The sequence below is a fragment of the Manacus vitellinus genome, unplaced genomic scaffold (assembly GCF_001715985.3).
Source record: "Manacus vitellinus isolate BGI_N305 unplaced genomic scaffold, ASM171598v3 scaffold_18_pilon, whole genome shotgun sequence".
In the NCBI taxonomy this organism is placed as follows: Eukaryota; Metazoa; Chordata; class Aves; order Passeriformes; family Pipridae; genus Manacus; species Manacus vitellinus.
The window spans coordinates 8,068,831-8,091,515 of NW_021939324.1; the positions used below are offsets into that span (position 1 = coordinate 8,068,831).

Here is a 22,685-nt window from a genome sequence, read left to right on the forward strand (position 1 = left end):
AAGTATTGGCAAGCATGAGGTTTGTGACAACCTTTTTATACCCAGATTACCACTCCAGGTGGGAGCAGGTGTCTCTGGCAACTAGCATGACAAGATGACATCCGTGCCTGGAAAAAACGCTTTTGTACAACATGGGAACGTGGAAGATATAGTGCAGCATGGATGCACACTCAATGGCTTTGTGGCATATCTAAGCACAACCACAAATAAGAGCAGGAAGGATGAAAGAGCCAGAGCTTGAGCCACATCTGTTTTAAGTTGGTCAAGTGGAAATATTTGGTCAAATAAAAAAACATTACTGCATTTATTGTGCAGGTGTTGAGAGAAGAAAAATCAACTCTGTTCAGTGGTATTTGGATTTGAGCAAAGTTTAACTTCACTTACAATACATACACTTTCTCAAAAATCAGATCTCCTTTGCACATGAAAGTATCTCATGGACCTCTAAAGCCAACTAATCAATGAGTAAAACTCCTATTTAACTGCTCCATCAAGCCTAGAAAATTCAGAAAGTGAAGAGCCAGATTACAAAGTAAGCAGAAGTTTAAGAAACCTACGGATTAAGAATTAGCCAAGCAAAGCAACTGCTGAGCATTTGTATTTTAATCTGTCAGAAATGCTAGCTTTTCTTCAGAAGGTTGGTTGTCATTTTTTGTTTCTTTAGTTGGTTTTTTTCTGTTAAAAAGGTTGAGTTTCTGCTGTGAAAAGTGAAACTGCTGTTTTATAGTCTGATGATATTGCAGTAAAATCTTTGGCTAAATCAAGGCTGCAGGACACAGCTTTGAGAAAGCCTAGGCAATGCCAGTGAAGCAACCATGGCTTTATGAGTGGAAATTAATTTTAATAAGTCCGTTGCTCATCTCACATTGCCAAAGTCTGTGATCCAATTAGAAGTGCATTGCTTTAATGACCTGCACAGGGGTCACATTCAGTGAAGTTCAAAGACAGACAAAATACTCTTGGGCCCTCTCCACAGAGTGTCACACCAGTGGGATTCTGGCTTTAGAACTCATAGGCAAAAACCACTGAGGTGGTAACATTAGTACTTCAAGTTATCAGTTAACTGTATATATGCAAAACGCCTTGGGCACAATGAAATGTTACTGTGTTACGTGCAATAATGGCACACACTGTCTTGAAATACAGTATTTTATGGAAAGAAATTAAGCCCACTTCTCCAAAGACTTGCTAAATTAGTACCCCTAGGGTACTGACATTAATTTGGAGTACTTCTCTGCACTGATGGCTGTTGCCATTAGTGCCTGCACTTTTCCTGCTCTCTCTAACACCAAGTTACAATCCAGCACTACTGAAATATAGAATGGGAGAGCTCACTATGCCACTCGATTAAGGACAAGCAAAGATACATATGTATCTATATAACTTGAAGAGTACTTAAATTCAGAGCACCTGAGAAGCAAATCTTTTCCCCCTGCTCCTCTCCATATCAAGTCTTGTGACAAGAGCTGACACAGGAGTTGCCCTTACTGTCCATTTCTTAGCAACTGTACACAGCGGTCCTGTGCTTTCCGACGGGCCACCAGGCCAGTCAGCAATCATCCCTGATGTCAGCTCCCCCACAGCAGACACAAGTCTGCTCTGGGTTTTCCAGCCTTTCTGCAATCATACTCTTCCTCTCTGTCTGCATATGTTTCCTTACAGCACCCTCACCCAACCCTAACCCTGTACCTTGCAGGGCACCCACTGCACCCCACTCGAAATCCAGGCTGTGACTGCCCTACATTACTGGCACCTGCTGCAGTGCATTGGGCAGCCACATCTGGGGACCCTCAAGGGCAACCTGAGCAGCCCCTCTAGGCACATACACACATTTCCTTCATTTTAGAAGCCCACGCTTGGCTGAGGCTATTCACTTCTACAGCCAGGACATGGCTGTGGTACACAGCCACACAGGAACTGGGACAAGTCTAGTCACAGTGATAATAAGTTTCCTTATTTAGCCTTTTCTGAGCATTTATCTTCCCTGCCAGCTACAGCCCTGCCTCGAGGCCTAGAAGCAGTCATGCTTTTCCCCCAACTCCTGTAACAAAGCATTTCTTTGCCACCAGAAAAGAAAAATTCACCTACAGATGAAAAGAATCATCCCCAGAAGAGCGAGAGCCCTGGTACACCCAAGTAAATAACAGCACCCTGCAAGGAAGAATAGACACTGCTCTATAAGCAAGAGCCCAGGCCCAATCCAAAACATGCTGGTGTGAGGTCTGCAGTAGAAATGCACACAAGCTTCCCAGTCACAGAAGCTTGCTCCAGGTGCATTGCAATACCCTCTGCCCCCTCTCTGAACCGAGTTTTGAACAAGATAGCCAAAGGGAGAGTCAGTGGAGTCTGCGTGTGTGCACATACACAACCCCCCATGCGTCCCCCCATCTAAATGGCAAGTTCAGAGAGTAATGAAGAAAGGTAGGAGATCTGCTTTTCCACGCTTAATGAGTTTCACAGTTTGGGGAAAAACTGGTGCCCCTGCATTTTTGGAATCACTAGACTCAGGAGCCCTCTACCTGCCCCAAAAGCTGTCAGCAATTCAAGGCCACATCTGTAAGCACAAGATTTACTTTACGCCCAAAAACCAAACAGACCGTCCCCACTGCTTGGTTGCACACTGATTAAAGCAGCAAAAGCAGCACTAGACAAGAGTTAACCTGCAATTAGCTATCCTAAATAGTCAGAACTGTCCAGAGATGAAATGTTCGCTCTTCAAGAAATGTTTTAGGCATCTTACCTCTCATCCGAACCTGCAGCATACTGCAGTGCACGTAACAAGGTGGGCAGACAGCGATATTCACCAAAAGAAAGCATAAACAGGATCCAGCTGCCACCTCAAACAGAAGCTGTCAAACCTGAGGGAATCCAGGAGTCTGTAGCAAAGAGGCTTTACACAGCCTTTACCCATCTGGGTTTTATTTACTACTGATTTAAACTTAGGCCCTCCTTTTTGTGTTGCTCTTAACCTGATCTTTGCACATTATTTAAAAAAAAAATAAATCTGTACAGCTCTGTCCTGCTGAGAAACTTACACCCCCAGTCTCTGGTCACTGAAACAATTCTGCAGTGATAAGAGGCCATGCTGTGCACTGGGCACTGCACAAACATACTCTGTTAGCCTAGTCTTTGGCTAGTCTGCTGTGCTGCTGAGAAAATGTAGCAGCACTGCAGTGCAGCCGACGATCCAGCTCTGAATCCAGTATATGGGTACAAACATGGATAATTAATGAAAGATTGCAGCAGCAGCTCTAGTCAAAGTAGAATGGTCACTTTTCTAGCTGCACTTACGTATAACTTCTTATCCATATTTTTCCTGGTGGAGAATCTCAGTCTGGCATCTCAGAGAATGAAGGCTACATCTTTTTACTACTAAAATGTTATTAATACACGGATCAAAAGACTAAGGCATTCTAATGGAAAGGTATACAAGCACTTAAGAGTGTAGAATTTGTGATTTAGAGAAAGAAAATAAATTGTTTCTTCACTGCATCAATTTTGCCTTACCGAAGTCAGTGAATTTACTTATAACTAACAAATACTGATAGTTGGTTCAGTACATGGCTTGAGGTTCATATAGTTCTGTGCCAAATTTGGCTAGGGTAGAGTTAATTTTCTTTACAGTAGTTGATAAAGAGCTGTGGTTTAGATATGTGCTGGTAGCACCACTGATAACACAGGAACCTTTTAGTTACTGCTGAGCAATGCATGCACAGCTATGGCCTTTTATGCTCCTCATAACACCCCATCAGAGGAGGGTGGGGGTGCACAAGGAGTTGGGAGGGGATACAGCCAGGATAGCTGATCCCAGAGATACTCCAAACCATATGGCATCATGCTCAGCATATAAAGCCAGGAAAAGAAGGAAGAGGGAACATTTGGAGTGATGGTATTTGTCTTTCCAAGTCACACTGTTACGTGAGATGGGATCCTGCTTTTCTGGGGAGGGCTGAACACCTGCCTGCTCACAGGAAGGAGTGAACTAATTCCCTGTTTTACTTTGCTTGTGCGCATGGCTTTTGCTTTCCTGCTAAACTGGTTTTGTCTCAGTGCACAAGTTCTCACTTTTACCCTTCCAGTTCTCTCCTCCATCCTGCTGGTGAGGGAGTGAGCGAGCAGCTCTGTGGGGTTAAACCATGACAGGTTGATTACAGAGCAAGAGGTGGGGCTAGGACAGTCTGTGCGACCATGTCTATCTTCTTCCCTCTGCCCTCAGCAAAAGAAATCATATCTTACCTTAAAAGATTGTAACAGAAGTGCCAGTCTCTCCTTTAGGGGTTTTTAGGCATCAAACATAATGCAGCAGATTCAGCTAATGCAATGTGTCGGTAGTTGACAGAACATTCAGGAATCTGAGAGTCATCCTACAAGAAGAGAAATGAAAAGCACCAATTAATCATTGCACATGCTGGGCATTATATCTCATGCTTAAAACCTCTGATGCTTGGTAGAGCCATGCTGCTAAACAATAAAAAGGTACCAACAATCACAAATATGAAAAGCTGAGGCATTTTTTGTTTCCAAGGTGAAATGCACAAGCCACATTTTGGCTACAGCACCCTGGAAAGAAAGCATGCATCTTGCAATAGCTAGGTCACCATGCACTGCCTTCCCAATTTAAATCTTCTTTGTTCAAACAACAGTCCATGTGAATGAACAGAAACAAAGCTCCAGGCATGTCAGGATACACCAGCCATGCCAGTCACAGAAACACAAGAGTAAATGTGTGTAACCCAGTACTAGTTTGAACTGGGAAACGCATCAGAAGCCCATGTGAGCTAAGTATTAGCGCTACATAAGCCAGGACGTTGGTGTACATGGAAGACACATGGAAGTACTTTATAGACTACAGGAAAAGGAAGGACATCTACAGAAACATCTCATTTTCCTGAACAGGTTTTTTTCAAAATTCTTATCTTGTAAGGACTCATACTTATGAATCTCGACTCATAATGCATAAAGACACTCCAACGGCAGCAGAGTTCATGCCTGCACCGCTATAGCACGTAAGGCAGCTTTCTTCCCCCACAGCAATTCAACTAAGATGTTCCATCACAAAGAGTTAGTCATTTGTTTTTCAGCTCCAACTCATTTGCAGTGTTTAATCCTCAAACGAGTAAATTTCCAAAAGTGCAAGCGTGTGCACATACACACACAGGGTGTGTGCACATACATACAGACACGGTTCCTTGCTTTGAGATATCCCAGCACACAACCACTCACAGGTACAGTGGGAGTCAGCTGCACCCTGAGGCAGCGCTGATGTTGAACAGTTACACAATGACTCTGCTTTGACATCTGACAGCAATGAAGGGATGGGCCAGCAGAACAACTCCTCTATATCTAGCATGGTTACTCAGGAGAATTTTAAAGATCATTTTCAAGTAAAAGACACTTATCATCCAGGTTACTAAATACTTTGCTAAAGCTTTGGTATGAACATACAGGGTGATTGCTGTCCCAGTCTGTAAAACTACAGAAATGGGACCTTCATGGAGTGCAAGAGAATCATACCAGTTAAGAACTAAAGAATTTTTATTATAAATTAATTAAAAAACCAGTACCAAAAGCATGTTACAGACCCCTGTCCCTACATAGATATACATGCATTGTTCTGGTCATACACTGCTTACAAATCCCTAAAACAGCCTCCTAAGGGTTGTCTTCATAAACTAAAATAACAAGTAGCATTTGAAGGGAAATTACAAGGGTCTGTTTTTGTGAGGTTGGGAGGGGAAAATAAGTTGGGACACCTTAGTGTCTAGAAAGGTAACATCTGTTACAAACCCAGAAATCCAAAAGCCCCAAGCTTAGATGAGCTTTAAACAGTGTTCTAAAGTTACCCCAAGGAATGGCAGTCAATTTCTTCAATTTCTTCTCCTCTCTAACACTTTCTCAATACATTTAGTTATACTTTTAGCTATTCATGTAAAATATAAACGTTTTATGCAGCATGTTATCTATCCACGATACCTCCAAAATGCTTTTCTTAGAATAGGGGTACATTCTAAACTGATTACAAGTATCTCCATATACATAATATTAAAAACTGTAATGCATTAGGGAACTTGAGATTACAGAAAGCAAATTATATCCTTGGAGCTATATATTCACAGATAATAGGAAGTACCACAATCATTGCATTTCTGTATAACCTCTGCACTACACTTCTGTATAAAGCGGTACAGATCAATGGTCACACATCCTCAGCTGCTGTTCAAGGACATAAAAACCTGACTTTCAAACCCCTGGTGCCATGTGTCCCCATACCATGATGTCACGATCATTCAGGTATTCTGCACAGGTTAATTTTTCTCCGGCAGATTTCACATTTTGCACATTTCCCCACAGCTACCAAAACTCTGTACCAGGCACTCTGTAATTCAGCTGAAGAGACCTTGTGCCCCGACCTGGTCCAGATAAGCTTGAAAACACAGTAACTGTGCAACACCAAAAGCCAGAACTAGGACACAGCTTGAGCCACAAGATGAAGTAGTGAGAACTTTGTGCAAATTGCCCATCTTTATCAAAGAGGAGTGATCAAAAGTCAGAAATCCTCTGGGAGCTAAGATTTATCACATACCTTAATATTTTCCATGCCAGATGGAAAGAATGCTTCACTTTTGCTTTTTATCCAAAACAAATCACAGCATACATGTATACACAATCATCTGACTCCTACACATCCAAGCACAACCAAAACAAAAAACATTACAATGCACACCCATTTTTTCCCTTAAGGGGAGAACAAACCACACCTAACAGGTATTAACAAAAACACTAAACATTAGAAAACATTCTGTTACAATAGGGATTTAAAAAAATATATGTAATACTGTAAGCAAAATTTTAATCTGTATAAAATGGATGTATGTTTCTCACATAAAAAAGTAACTGTTCTTGTAAACTGCTTCACAAATGGCAATCTGATTTCATTTCCAAGCAGAAAACTTACTCAGTGATTAGTATTACCAAGTCCTAAGTAGAAGGAAAGAAAAGCAGAAATGAAAACAAACATGGGCAAACAGTTAAGCAGAGATATTGCATATAGAAAAGGAGTCTATTTGCTGATAAAGTTGTAATTTTTACAGAAAGTCATAACCTTCATAAAATTTTAGATTTAAACAAAGCTTACTATGCAACAGATATTCCTTAAACTCTCAAGGACATGTTGTCACCAATCTTTAATGGAAAGTCCACATATTTCACAGCATACTTCACTAGCTTGACAAGTTCACTATAGGCAGCTAACACACGTATTCCATCCTCTCTCCTTTTCCATTTTAACACTGTTTAACACTTCCTCCCACATGTTCCTCCAACACACCCACCTCTCTCCTGCAGCCTGATTCACTTATCTAAAGAGGAATTTATGCTGGTCTGAAAAAAACACCAGCCCCCTCAACTGAAAGGATATGGCTGGATAACTTATTGAGATATGCCTCAGATGTTGTGTCCAACAAACATCTTCTAAGTCAGTTAAAGACACCCTGCGTAGCACCAGAAGGTATTTAAATTTTTGGTGTGAAGAAGACATTATTTTAAAATAAATTTGAAGATAACACTTCCAATGGTAAAAACACTATTTCTTGGTGAATATATTCTACATTTTTGGACAGAAAGCTTTTAAGTAGTCAAAAGCACTATTCAGCCTTTGTACACTTCACTGGCATAAGTTCTCATAATTGCTACAGGAAATAACTAAGGCTATGTCTGTGCGACACAAAGCACCATACTAATTAACCCTGCAGAGACACTAATTAATCTTGGCAGGGCCCACAGTAACATGACTACTCTGCATAGGGAATCTCCCCATGGTGATGCATCCTTCCTGCCATTTGGATACCCCACCTCCCACCCCAAGCAGTCTCTTTCACATGAAAGATGGGTCTTCCACCTAGGATGAACCCTCCATGGAGGGGTGTTTCCTCTCGGAAGCTGTGGCACTGCTCATTTTTATTGAGGTCTATGACCTTCAGCAGTCAGTACTGTACATTGCACCAATTCTTGACAAACAGTAAAATAATTGACAGGTATTACTGAGGATCCTTGGCTGCTAGAGGACGAATGTGACAGGGTATACCTATGGACACTCTCCTGGGCCCCAGGAGGAAAGGTCCAGGACAGTACCTCAGAGGAGCTATGTATAATGATAATGGTGATTGTCTGACAATCACCTGAGGCAATTCACACCACATTTAAATTTCTCACCTAGTCTCAAAATAAAGCAAGGAGAGACCTTCTAGTGCTAGTATAATTTTTCTCCACCTAGTCAGCTCCAAGTAGCAGATAATAGTGTGGTTGTTAGCACAGTAGAAAAAGTTAAAAGTGTTGCCAAAGCGACTTTCCTTTCAACATTCTTGTGATAAAACAAGCCCTGGGCTAAAGCCAGAACATTTTATCTATTGTACTTGATGCCACCTCTTGGTAGAGAGGCCTGCTCCTCCAGTACTGCAAATGGACTTTGAGCTTCTTATGACTTGTTAAAACACATACATTAAGGAATAAGGTACTCCGCAGTAGCTTGAAGTGCTTATCCCGATAGGAACTGGTTTTGAGCAACCAGAGAGCAAGAGGAGAGGAACACATACATTACAACCTGCAGCAGAACAAAGCCTCACAGCCTGCCCATACTACAGGATAGAAAGGCGCAGAAGGGTCATTCCCTGGGGCACAGACAAGCCAAAGCCAGGGAATTGTTTTACTGCCAAGCAGAACAGACAATTTCAGATTCTGAAGTGTCCCTGTCTAGTCCCCTCTTCCTCCTCCCCACAAATACATATCTAAAACTAAGGTATTTCTGAGACAATCCTGTTCTTACGGCCTCTCTCAGTAAACACAGACCTTCTGCAAAGCACAGCCCCATGAATTTAGCAGGAGTTACCTGAGCAAGGTGACTCATGTTGCTGGTAAATGCGATACACCAGCTCAGCTAGAACCTGGCAGGCAAGGCTGGCTTCTCACGTGTCAGTCAGTTTTGCACAGGCAGAGGTCACAGCACCAGAAAGGGCAGTTTTGCTTTGGCCCAGGGCTTGTACTATAGTGTTCAGAAGTTTCAACACGTAGGCTGTTTCTTGTGGCAAAAGCACAGGGACAACTACCTAGCACAAAGTGTGCTGCATTGAGACAAGGAGAAGTCATGTCAATTAAGCAGTATCAAAAGACTTCTTGAGACTTTTGCAGTCTCAGCAGAGCAGACAAATACTCAAGTAAGTCTACCAGATCCAGCATGGATGAATACAAATCCTACACCCCTGTAAAAAGCATCATCATTCACTTATGAGACATTAAATTGCATTTGATAAGTAGGTGTTAAAGAAGTACTTCTCACACTTAGACCCAAATACTTCAGCTCATGAAAAATACAAAGATGGCGTAAGATACATTTGCTATCCAATCACTTTCAAAAACATTAAGGCATCAAAACATCAGATGTACATGTAAGTTTACAAATACCTAATAAAGGGCTGTTTCCTTCAGATTTTTTTTACCCAAAGGCTGACTGTGAATTGTACACAGTAAAAGTAACAAGACAGGTAAACACTTCAGTCTCCAAACAATAAAAACTGGTCAAGATTGTGACAATACAGTAAAACCCAGCAAGCCATACAAACAGATGTGCTGAATCTTAACGCCTTTAGCTGCCAAGTCAGGTGAAGCACCATTCATTGTACACTCAGGTCAGATAGATGTCCCACTTCCTCCACCAGTGCCTTCCCTATACCAACTGTGGAGTTCACCGTGGGCTTTGTGAAAGGAGATCTTTGCTTGGTAGGACAAACAGTGCCATGACACAACCACCACTGCAAAACAGATTTTCAGCTGGCAGACAGCTTTGAAAAAGCAATGAACTGATGAACCCCAAACTGCACAGTGCTATTGGGTGGTATGCTCCTTGCTACAGGAAGCTGCAAGGATCTTCAAAAGTCATATATCACTGAGGGCCACTCTTATGGTAATACTGTTTCCCTTGTGCAAAAGCTAATAACAACCAAATATGACAGCTGTCTCATCTGATGTTCTGAGTCAATTATTTGAACAAGAAGAACTAATAATAAGGTCATTCTGAATTTACTTCCTGTGAAGCAAGCTAATCCAGGATAACACTGTATGTTCTTACTCCTTCAAGAGCACTATGTTCTAGACAAAACAGTAAAAAAGACATTTTGGATGAGGGGTGGTAGACAAAACCAAGCATTTCCAAGGATTCAGTGACCAGGAAAATTAAATAACCAAACATGTGGCCTCCAAGGAAAAGGACATATTATTCCTTAGAGTTCCACTAGTAGCTCCTAAGAGAACAGCTTTCTCCAATTAAACTTCAAGTCCTGTCACTCTAAGACATTTGTCAGTGTCCCTCAGAAACAGAGCAGGACAGTAGCAAGTCCTAGCATAAGCAAGAAGGATTAGCAAGGGGAGGACAAACAGGACACAGGCAGTGCTGGTCAGGATGTTCTTCTCTGCTGAAATGGTTATCCTGAATAGCATATTTAGCAATGGCATTGACTGGGAACTCCACAAACAGCAATATTCATAGAATGGTTTGGGTTGGAAGGGTCCTTAAAGATCACCTCATTCCCTCTGCTCTAGGCAGGGACATCTTTCACTAGACCAGGTTTCTCAGAAGTTGTCCAGCCTTGCCTAGAACACACCCAGGGATGGGGCACCCACAACTTCTCTGGGCAACCTGTCCCAGTGTACCCTCACAGTAAAGAATTTTTTCCTAATATCTAATTTAAACCTACTCTCAGTTTGAATCTATTCCCCCTTGCCCTGTCACTACATGCCACTGTAAAAAGTCCCTCTCCACCTTTCTTGTAGGCTCCCTTCAGGTACTGGAAGATCACAATTAGGTCACCCCTAAGCCTTCTGTTTTCCATGCTGAACAAACTCAATTCTCTCAGCTTTTCCTCATAGGAGAGGTGCTCCAACCCTCTAATCATCTTAGTGTCCCTCCTCTGGACTCACTCCTACAGGTCATTCCTGTGCTGAGGACACCAGAGCTGGATGCAGCACTCCAGGCGGGTCTCATCACAGTACAGGGGCAGAATCCCCTCCCTTGACCTGCTGGCCACACTGCTTTTGATGCAGCCCAGGATACAATTGGCTTTCTGGGCTGTGAGCACACATTGCTGGCTCATGTCCAGCTTCTCGTCCACTAATATTCCCATCCTTTCTGCCAAAAAATAAGTAGTAAGATTCATAACAATATTAGTACTCTCTCTCTCCACATACAGGAAAAAAAAATAAATACATTGAACACTAGATTTTCATGCTCCAGCTCACAGACATTAAGGTTGTAGTCTAACAACATAATGTCTCAAACTAGACTGGGGAAAACATGCATGTACAGTGTGATTTTCAACATATATTTCTCCTGAGCAGCTAAAAAATATGCCATATAAAATTGCAAAAGTCCCCTCTACTCATACAATGCATAAAACATGAAGGTCACCGAGCAAAGCAACCTCAAATGATTCTTCCTGAAAAGTTGCAGGCTCTCCCTTGTGAGGGCAGCCAGCAAAAGGCAGGGGAGGGAGAGGACAGAGTGGAAAAGCAGATGAAAATGCCAGCACAAGCTTTGCAGCACTGCTTTATCACATTGGTGTGAGGGCTCAGCACACTTGCAGGTACTCAGGGTCATTGTGGATGAAAAATTACCAGTTTAATTGCTGTCCCACCACAGCCTCTGTTGAGCAGACTTTGATTTGTGCAGGACTATCCGGCTTGTTGCAGCAGTTTGCAAACAGTTTGTCCACCAGAAAGAGATACCAACCAGGGGATTTTGCATGCTCGTGCACACACACACACTCTAATACACCTTCGACATTAAGTACTGCCTTTCAAAAACAAATCACCACTTCAAGCTACAAATACTCTCTCATTTAGATATAATTTAAATATTCCATTAGATTGCAACACCAAAACCTACTCAGTGACACAAACCAGATCAGCTTTCACTATTTCTTCAAAGAGCAAGAAATAAAATACTAAACTTACAGGTCTGCTAGTCCACCGTTTTTCTCTGGCACACCAAAACGTACATTATTTAACTGCAATGCCTGAAACAGTAACTTGACCTCTCTGGGAAGGTGGGCGGTATTATTCAAGCTGAAACATTAGAAACATGCATAATTACGCTGAGTATTTGCCACACATTCTTTCATCCGTGAACCAATATGAATGGAAAAGTCACACTGACACTCCAGGCTTAGATTATGTCCAAACCATCAATTAAGAAGGTTTTTCGTGAACTCCTGAGAGAACAAAATTTTTTGGGCAGGAGAAATTTTCTCTGGACTTAACTGTACATACATTACAAAGACAAAATGTCACTGCTGAAGCACAAAGCCAAGTGGGCTAAACCATGGATGTTGAGCTTTCTGCCCACCAGTGATAACATAGTGTCACTTTGTTTTCCTCTGACCCCACAAATCATTCATGCAGCACTTGTGAGGATGCCTGCCACAGGACCAGCCACATCCCATCATTCATCATCCACCTCTTCCAGCGCTGTGATGCCTCTTGCACTCCTGTGTGGCGCCTGCCTGCTCCTCAGCACAACCAAAGGACTTTGGCAGAATTAGACCGTCCACAGGACTGGATGGGACCCACTGGGAGGGGAAACGGGGCAGATGCATGAAGAGAAGACACCATGGCTTCTAACTCCACCAGCATCCACAACTCACTTCACAGCTGCTTATGCCTATGGCAGTACCCCCTTCTCACCAAGCATACAGGGTGCCCTCTGCATGTAGCCTTCTCTTCACTTAGAAGAAAACAGCATTCACCTTTCAAGTTTTGGGCAGCAGAAGATAAGTGAAATACCACAATCCAGTATTCACAGCTGAAACCTAGTGAAATACACAAAACTTTCAGAACTTTTAAGGCTAGAAGACAACATAAAAATGCAGCTTTTTTCTTCAGAGAGAGAAAATGCAGTTCAAACAAGAGAACTGCATACACGTGTCAAACTCAGTCTTCTGTAATATTAAGTTTTCATATTCCTCAAAACCAAGACCTAGCTGCACTCCTGACAAATAAGATGCAATAGTATCTATAGCTATTGAGATCCCAGTTGTCCCTGAACTTATTTTGATACCAGCATCCGTATGTTGCTGTTCTGGGCAACTAACTCAAGTATCCCCTTTCTATGATGGAAATTCCAGCATTCTTGATTCAGCTCATTTCATTCTTGGTGCTTTGTACAAACACATATGTAATACAAGGTATTTATTTCAGCTGATTCCTCATGCACTAGGGACAATGCATGCATCTGGAACACTGCTCCAGCAGAGACACATGAACAATTCTAGAATCATTCTTCTGCTGTTTTTCAAGCAGTCTAGTTGCCTGTATTTCTTGCCCTTCTTTATATACTTCAAAAACTTTGGAATTCATAACAATGCACATAGAATATTGAGAGGTACTTCCCTAAGTCAGATTTTGTAGTTTCAATGACCTGTGTTTTCCCTTTAAGCAGGATAACTATGTATCTCAGGGAACACAAGTTGCCACAGTGACCATGTAGAAAGAAGGTAATACTTCGGGGACTATTTTCTACATGTATTTGAAATCTCAAGATATGAAAATTGGTCATTGTCAAATTATTATGACCATATAAACAGAACTTGCTGAACAATTTTTTTGTGAGTTTTAAATCTGTTTTTGCAAATAATGGTTTATGCAGAGTTTAAACCCTGCATTCTTTCATACATACTTGTGAAAACTGCAGATAGCTTTATTTTGAATGTTCTTTCCTTCTTCCACATAACCTAAAAAAGAATTAAAAGGTGACAGAGCAACCATCTTAAGCCCTACTTAAAATATCTATTCAGAATGTCTGAGCAATGTGATGAAAATGCTTTAAGTCAAACAAAAGTGGCTTGTGGTGAAAAGAGAGGAAACAGAGTAAAGATCCAAGTCTGCATCAAATCCTGGTTGGAATAATTTAATTGCCACTGTGTAAAAGCAGGAATTTCTCCAGTCCATTTCAGTATTTGCTATTCCAATAAACACAAAAGAAGGGAAAAGTCAATGTTAGAGTTTTAAATTTCAGTTTAGTGGTTTGGTAACAGCCTTCCTCAAGTCATTTTCCTGGGAAAGAGCTGCTAGAGCACAGAGCTAATTAGGGCTTGCCAGTTAAGCTCTTTTTTCTGTTCTGCTCAGAAAACCTAGACAAATAGCTTATCCATGGATAGACCTGGGGGCCTTTCACAAATAGTTTGTATTCCACTGCAAGCTTAGGCTTATTACATAAACATCTGGAGTACCCAGGAGAACCTCGAATACCTCCCTCCCCCCTTCTGCCCTGCAGCATCTTCATGACACTGTTTCATCAACAGTGACAAAAAGAAAACGGTATTATTGTGGGCTTCAATCCAAAAACTGTTGTCATCTGTAGCTTGTCTATACGTACACAAGGGTTTGGGGTGAAAGGGAGGAGGGGTAATTCAGGTGCACAAAAAAGTTTTCCAATCTTCCTTATCAGTTCTTAACTTCTGAGAAAGAGTGAGCCTTGTATCATTATTAAAAAGAGACTATTTCCAGAATGGTTGGAGACTAGACTGCTCTGGGGGGGAAACAGCAGAGAAAATAGGTATGTTCAGCTTTGCCCTGGAGATGCAGTCCAGTATGGAAGTGCTCTTGACATCCAGAAGTTAAAGAAGAAGACACAAAAGCTGTGTTGACCATGCAAAGGCCCACAATTAATAAAACAGTTGTTCACCATGCAGCAGATACTTTGATACCACATTTCACAGCATAGCTGGGTTGGAGGCAAGAATCTATTTGCTGTGTGAGCCAATCTATATATAAGGAGGGAAAGGCACACAGTTCTCTCTAGCATGTTTTCCACAAAGTCCTAGGACAGCAACACCAGGGCCTTCTGTTTAGCTGCAGTCCTGCAGGCATCTTTGCAGTCTATCAAGCCTAACCACTGAGCAATTCTTTGCGTGTTTATTTTTCAAACCTGTAGAGCTGTACCTTCCTGCATATTACAGTAACAGCATAATAGGTGTAGCTTAGCTACCTTAAAATATTCCCTCCATAAAACCAGGGAAACAAAGTCTTCTGCTTCACTGCTGCACCATAGGAGAGCACCTAAAGCTTCTGGCAAGAAAGACAAAGACAATAGCAGATGACCAGTGTGATAAACTACCCTTCACATTTTATTCCAATGACTAGTAATTACATTTAAAAATACACAAAATCCATGCATGTGTTAAACATGAGAGAAGCTGTCCTGAGAGCTGGATGCTCTGAGATCACATTTCAAAGCAATGCAGTATCATTCTTTTAATCTTTTGGGAAAACCAGCATGGATATTCTGCTTCAATGTAATTAAGGCAGGAATTCCAGCCTCTTCATTGTGACCTTCCACAAAAACCTTAGGGGTCAAGAGTAGCAGCTTGTGCATGTCCTGCTACAAAGCTAATATATCTGTACTATCAGCAAAACCCTTCTCTAACAATAGGGCCAACAAGTTTTAGGGAGGTAAGGGGGGACATGCAGACACACTCAAAGACTGCCATGCAACAGCTTATACATAACCATAAATTAAAACTTGTTTTTCTGAAGGCAGTTGCAGGTATTTCATTTTTACTCTGCAGGTGGAAAAAAATTTAGATTCACTTTCATGTTTTATTCTCGAATATCCAGACCCTATCAAAGCAGTAATGAATTAAAGACTTGTTTTCTTAGAGCAATTATTAGTGAACAAAATGAAGCCAAAGGAAAGGCTACTTCTTGCTCTGACAGTGAAGTGCTAAGCAGAGAGAGGGAGAGTTTGGAGAAAAAGTGTTGGGTTTTTTAGCCCTTGGGCCACATCACAGTAAATCCCTGGTGAAATCTCATGAGCACAAGCACAGCTGCAGCCTGCAGTGACAATGCTGCTACTTGCCCTTCATACCACAGCAGCCATGCTCTCCTTCCCCAGCACTTCTCAGCAGTGAGTAACAAGGACTGCTCCAGGGGAAGGGCAGCATAGGCAGGAGGGGTGTGCGAGGTGAGAATGGCAACAGCTCAGCTTTGCAAAGGCTCTGGCTGGTGGAAAATTTAACTGAACCCTACTCAGCATGCTTGGTATAAACTGTCTCAGGTTGGCCAGCATCAAGTCATGAAAAGAGATAATCAGAAGGGTTTTTTCCTCCTCATTCTTAACCTTTGCAATCCGAGAAGACTGAAAGAGGACACCATCTAGCAAGAGGGCTGCTAATTAATTCCTCCTCATCCAGGCAAAGCTTCTAGCTGCAAAGTATCTGCTCATGTAGGAATAGCACTTGACAGCATTAAAAGAGAAGCTTCAGTTGTTCTGAAAAATGCCATTTAGAGACTAAATCATCTCACAAGATGATTTTCCCTATAAGCAGTGAGAAAAGGTGAATGAAAAGCAACATCACTCTTGCTTGATTAGTTTTCAGAGCACCAACTTACCATGCACAGTGATTTTGATGGGAGGTCAGCACACCACAGGCATAGATGCTTTCAAAAGTGTAACTTTATACGAGGAAGAGTTTTTGTATCATCTGTTAGTTGAACAAGCTTCCCTGAAATAAACTATTTCTGAACAAGTTGGAACAGCATAGAGATGCCTTGGCATAAGGGCAGAACCAGAGTGCAATTGCAAGTGACATGCCAATTTAAGACATGGGCAGCTAAAGGAAGCAAGACTGTTGTCTTAGGTGCTCAGTTATCTTGGATCAAAGGCTATAAAAAGCTCCTTGGATACAGCACTAAAACAAGAGATGAGTCAGACAGAACAATAATGGAAAAACACCAATGGACCCAACAAAAAGAGAGTTCAGCACACTTTTAGCACTGAGGACCTCCAGCATTCTGCAACTAGCAATAGTTTGTTTGCATATCAAGGCCGCACTGTTAGTACTATCACAGTAGAAACAATAGAACACTCAAGAGTCAAAACTCCCAGTTGTCATTAGGCAGATATAGCCTCAAAGTTAAATATCATCTGAAACATCTGCAGCTCAGCTGTAGCCTTTTGGAGGGTCAAAGAGACACCACAGTCATTAAAAATTTGAAGAACAATCCTGCATGAGCAAAGACTCAATAATCCAAAATATTTTCCTTCTTCTCACTTTATTTAAGACTGAGATGTCCCTCATTTTAGCTGGCACAAAAACCATGGAGTTATTTAAATTAATATTTAGATTGTGGGTTTTTTTGATGAGGCAGGACAGGCTATAACCTTGTGCCATACCCAAAGTAGCTCTAATCTCACCACCCTTTTCCAGTTACATTTAAATGCTCCTAGCACTATTTCTCTTCACTACTGCTACTACCTGGGGTGAAGCAGGAGCATCAAGACCACCTCTTCACAACTGCCTAAGTGCAAGTGGGCAACAGGCCAAGTGGATAAACACAGGCAATGGAAAGGATTTTTTTTTCTGTGTTATCACCCTATGGGTACACAGAGTGCTTGCTCAAAGCACAGGAGATGTGCAGCCTAGCCAGCTGTGTTTTCTCACAGCAATTTTTCATCCCTTTGTCCCCATCCTTTTCTTTCTACTCACTCACAGAGCAATCTCAGCCACCTATCTTCCCCTGAAAAAAAAAGGGTTATAGTTTCTGGCCTTACCACAGCACACAAATTTCACTGAAATCTGAGAAGCAAGCATGTTTTACTTCATTTGAACCTGAAGACACCTGCAGTTCAGTCTCAGGTGTGTAATTCAGAGCCAACAGCAGGGGAATAAAAATGTCAAGGACGAGATATTTTCTTAAAACAAACCAGATTTTGTGCCAGGCAAACAATAGGAATACTATTTATTCTGGGTTCTTTCCTTTTAATGCAGAAATGCTCCACTGCAGGATACACCATTGTAGGTTAACGAGTTCCCCTGTACCAGCTCCTCTCTCTGACAAACTGACTGGCTTCAAGCCCTTCTTTGGACAGGTAACCAGTAAGAGGTCAGCTAAAGGACCCTGAAGGTGCAGCAGGCTGGATCGGGAATGCTGATCAGGTAGCCAGGACCCAGACTGGGTAAGGAGGAATAACACAGCTACCCTCTGGGTGATTACCAGGCATTTCACACCAAGGCTGTCAGATCTGGAGAACATGACAGAGAACAAAAGGTATAGGGACACGCTTCCTACTGAACTCTATTATTTCTTTTCAAAAGCAATCAAATGCCCTGGGTTTGAGTGTAAGAGTGAGGGAGAGTCCTCTCCTACTTGGAATAAACACACTTATGAACATTCCTTCCTTTTATACTGTGTTCGTCTCTACTTGGCATTGCAAGCTGTTGCAGGATGACTCAGTTTGTTACTGATTAACATCTCACTTAAAGTCTTTTCTGCGTGCCCCAGTCCAACTCTTCTCACATCAGTCAGGCATCCTGACACCATGCATTTCTTACGATTTTGCCCTCAGGTGTATCAGACAAATACTAACTCAATAGCCCAGAGTTCACCATGTACCAGCAATTTTCTCCCCCCCTCTCCAGAGGACAAACCCCACCTTCTTGCAACTACACAGTCCTGCAGCACAAGCCTTTCACATCCCCAAGGGCACTGCAGGCAGCAGAACAGTGCTGCCATCCCAGATTTCCATGCATAAAATGGGAAGAAGAGGTGTCAGGGGACGGTACGTGCAGATACCTCATAGACACCAGCAGCTGAACCACCATGCAGTGTATCATCCATTTGTTTCTGGAGAGTGGGGCCGGGGCCTCCTGCCCAGAGAGTGTGTGTGTGCTTGTATGTGGAGGGGAGTTACTTCAAGGTGACTGACAAACATGATACTTCAAATCAGAGACCAGGGAAAAACAGCATACTTCAGTTTTGGGTCTATTTCACCCAAATTCAATTTCTATAGGAAAAAAAAAAAATCAACCTGTTCCTAAATATTGAAGAGAAGGTGTCTATCTTTCATAATGGGACTGCTCTCTTGAACAGTCATCCAAAGCTATGTGCTGGTACGGACAAAAGGCATCACCCCCCCAAGAAGTTTTCCAGTAACAGCTGCTGAAAAGTCTGAAAAGTGGTGTTACCCCAGGCAGTACCTCACTGCCTTGCAACCTGACCTCCCCACTCCCACCTTTTCCCCAGGCACCAACACAACCTTATTCAGCTTCATTTCCTCGCAGCACACAGCCTTGAGCTGAAGACCACCTCCATCTGTGCTTGCAGCTCATGCTTCTCCCACCAGCACTGACACCTCCACTGGCATGCACACAACCTGTCCCAAGAATCCCAAGGGAATCCCAGGCACAGGATCTCACCCCTTCTCTCATTCTACTTCCACAGTGTGGCATTTCCAATAAAACACTGCAGTGTTCACAGCTTCCGTGTTTGCAAAATCCTGCTCAAGGGGTCTTCTTTTACTGCATTTTTGCACAAGGAACACTCATAAACCCTGCAATTCACAGAGGAGCAGGAGTGATGTCACACCTCCATAGCTTCACAAAGTCTCCAAAGGCCAGAGCAGTGCAAAGTGATATGTGACTTTCTTTCAGAAACAGAAGCAGAAGGGAAGGCAAAGAAACAAGTCACAGTTGACAATGGAAGCTCGTTTGCTGCTTTCAGAGTTGTATCATGAGACAAGCTAGGAGACCTTCACCTGTCTATCTGCATGCAACTTACTGGCACACCTGATCTTATTTCCAGATGTGATCTCTAGCAGTCCATGCAGGCTACTCTGTGAAATTAGCAGTGTAAAACCCAGTATTATTTGGGTGATAGCCAAAAATCACTCCTGTGCCAGGAGTACTGGTACTTCCTATAAATATTAGACAATATTTACACGTGTCAAATAACAGTTTGGCAAAAAAAAAAGTTAATTCACCCAAGAGCATTTTGATCCTCTGATAAAACATTTCCTAGTTAAAGATGGAACAATACAAAGGACTTTGGACACCAACCAGCTGTCACACTTGTGTTGTGAGCTGGCACTAAATCCCATAGAGCCAAGAGGAAAGATTTAGATGGTGGGAGGAGACCAAATGGTCCCTTTGCATTCACAGCATGTGAGAAATTCCTTCGGAGAGGTGATTCCTGCTCTTGCTACCTATCTGAAGCAAGCTGAAAGAACGGGGATCCATCAAAACTCACCAACAGAAAGCAAGTAGCTGCACTACTTTGACAGTACTGAAGTATTGCAAAACTTGTTGGATGTACTACAGCTGGGGATGTTGTGAGCTAGAGATGGGTTTTTTTGCTTTGATCTCTAAAGGATGCTTAGAAATTGAATAGAAAGATTTCAAAATGCAATGACCCATTTGCAACCTTTGAGCCTGAGCTGAGTGAGGAAAACAAGAAGTGAGCTTAACAGAGATCTCAGACAGTAGCTGGGAAAAGTGAAAGCAGACCTCCTTTCCTCCTGCTTAAAATGAAACATTCACACACTTGTACCTTAAAAAAAATCCTGATGCTAGCAGACTTCAACATTATTCTTCAAATATTCTCAGTACAGATATATTAATATTTCCCTGTACTTCTACTGGTAAATAGAGCACTTGGCAATTAAAAAGAAATGCAGCTTGGGGGGAAGCAGATTAGAAACATATTTTGCTACATAGTTCTAGTATGATGAACTCTTAATTAAAGAAAATATTAATTCAAAGTGTTGAAAGAAACAGTCCACAGAACTATGTGGTTCCTTCCAAGCTTCAATCTCACTCTCTTTTTAACTGATGTGTTTTATCACCAGCCTTTGAGAAATTGATTCTACAATCCCATTAAATCGATAGGCCATAATACACAAAATGAAAAAGAGGGGACTGACTAACCCTTGAGATGCTCTTGATCTCTTGATGTTTATTAGCTTATTTTTACTAGAGATGTCGTAAAATAGAACTCCTGAAAGTTCTCCTTATGACAAACCTATTACTTTTCAGGCAACTCTCAGATGTGCTGCTTGACCTGCCACCTGCCTACTTCCAACGAGATCAGTGCCTTTACACTTAGCAGCACAAAGGGACCAACTTGACAAAACTCATGCTCGGCACTTTGAACTGCCTAACACCAGATCCAGAGCTGACATTACTCCAAGCCTTTCATGGGGCTCTGTTGTGATGCAAATAATGTACAATCCCCAGACACAAAAAAGTCATTAAACTGGAATTAGGAGTTATAAGTAACTGGCAAGCTGAAGGAAAAATCCGGGTTAAAAAGAACATCAAAGAAAGATCTACAAAGAAAATAGGAAACAGCTGTTTACAATTACACTTCAGCAAACGTAAGGAAACACAGGTATGACGACCGCAGGCTCAGCCGGCTTCGCTTCCTCAGTATGAGGTGTGCACTCACGTCACCCTTTCCCCCTGTCACCCAGCCCTGCGCGTGGGCTGAGAGCACTGACAGCATTTTAACTTTGCAGCCTTCTGCTCAGCCCGCCAGTCACACCGGCCAGTACACAGGCTAATACCAGCAACAAGCAACAAGCCAGCTCTGTGTGTGACCTGGAGCCAAGACCAGCCCATCTCCAGCCAAGCTCCCAGCAGCTCCCCAGCTGCTGACCAAACAGGGAATTGAGCAAACTGGGCAAGAGCAGAGAAAACACTCACATGGTATTAGGTCAGGAGTTAAAATATCTCAATGACCTGCAACTTCTATCAGGAACAGAAGTGATGAATGCCAGAGCCACAAGGAAGACAAACTCATCTACAAAAAACCCCCATCCAGGCTCTGATGCAATTTCTGTCACTTCCGACAGACAGCAAGACAAAAGTAAGCGAAGTTTTCTCCCTTATGGAAAACAATCAAACAAACAAAAAACCACACACAAAAAAACCACAAACAGCCATGATTTAAAATTAAATTTTCAAGAAACTATTGAGGAAATAGATGAGTTTTCTAGATCAGAGGAAAGCTCAGCATCTCAGCCTAGCGAATGAAGACTATAGCTTTTTTTATGGTAAGAAAGATAACTTGGAGCCTCTTTGCCTGTAACTCCATCTTCAACATCAGCACCAGCCACCATTCACTTCATCCAACTTCAGTCCTGATTGGGCCATCCAAGAGGAATTATAAACCAGTCATGCAGCACAACAGCCTTCTTTCCACAGTAACAAAACATAATACAGGAATGTACAACACAATTTGGGGCTATTTTTCATCCGGAACATATGCCCTGTAAGAACAAGCTCTCAATTAACACGTTAATAGTGAAAGGAAATCAAAAGGTCAGTTCAAAAAATCATGCATAACTCAGGCTGGAGGAGTGTTCACAGCTAAGAAAACACCAGATTCCTGCAGAAAGTAGGAAGAGCTTAAGAGAGCAGCTGGCAGAGCAAGCACATGTTTTGTGCCACAGGCACAGCTGGTCACAGCCCATGGCCAGAGGAGAGGGCAGCAAGGGGGTAGTCCACAGCCCCCACTACCCAGCTGCAAACAATTGAGGCTAGGGAGTACTCACTAAAGCAACTGTGGTACCTCTGAGTATTTGTGTTATGATCCCTGGCCCTTATGTGGTTTATCTTGCTGAGAAGATGACAAAAATGCAAGTTCTCAAGACACCCACGGACAAGACAAGATCAGGCCAACATTACTTGCCAGGAAAAATTTCCTCTCTGCACACTGCCGTGAAGTAGTATGTGTATCTTTTATTAGCCATACATAAATTTTCTTTGCAATGCTGAGCCTTGAACTTTGTACCAAGAATAGTCCAGTATGTATTCTTTTTCCATTTCCAAACTAGAACATCTTGTAAGACTGCAGCAGTCTGA

The 22,685-nt window shown here is 42.2% G+C and overlaps 1 protein-coding gene across 2 annotated transcripts in view; it reads right to left on the minus strand.

Moving 5' to 3' along the window:
• KANK1 (KN motif and ankyrin repeat domains 1) overlaps positions 1-22,685 on the minus strand; it is a 121,292-nt gene that overhangs the window by 93,653 nt on the left and 4,954 nt on the right. Inside the window, exons 1-2 of one of the 2 annotated variants that reach the window (XM_018070417.1) lie at positions 12,001-12,042; positions 4,237-4,364 (exon numbers count right to left, since the gene is read on the minus strand). The gene's annotated coding sequence lies outside the window, so the exon portion shown is untranslated. Of the gene's footprint in view, positions 1-4,236; positions 4,365-12,000; positions 12,043-22,685 lie in introns of those variants that run through there. The other variant, XM_018070416.2, reaches the window with a different exon arrangement.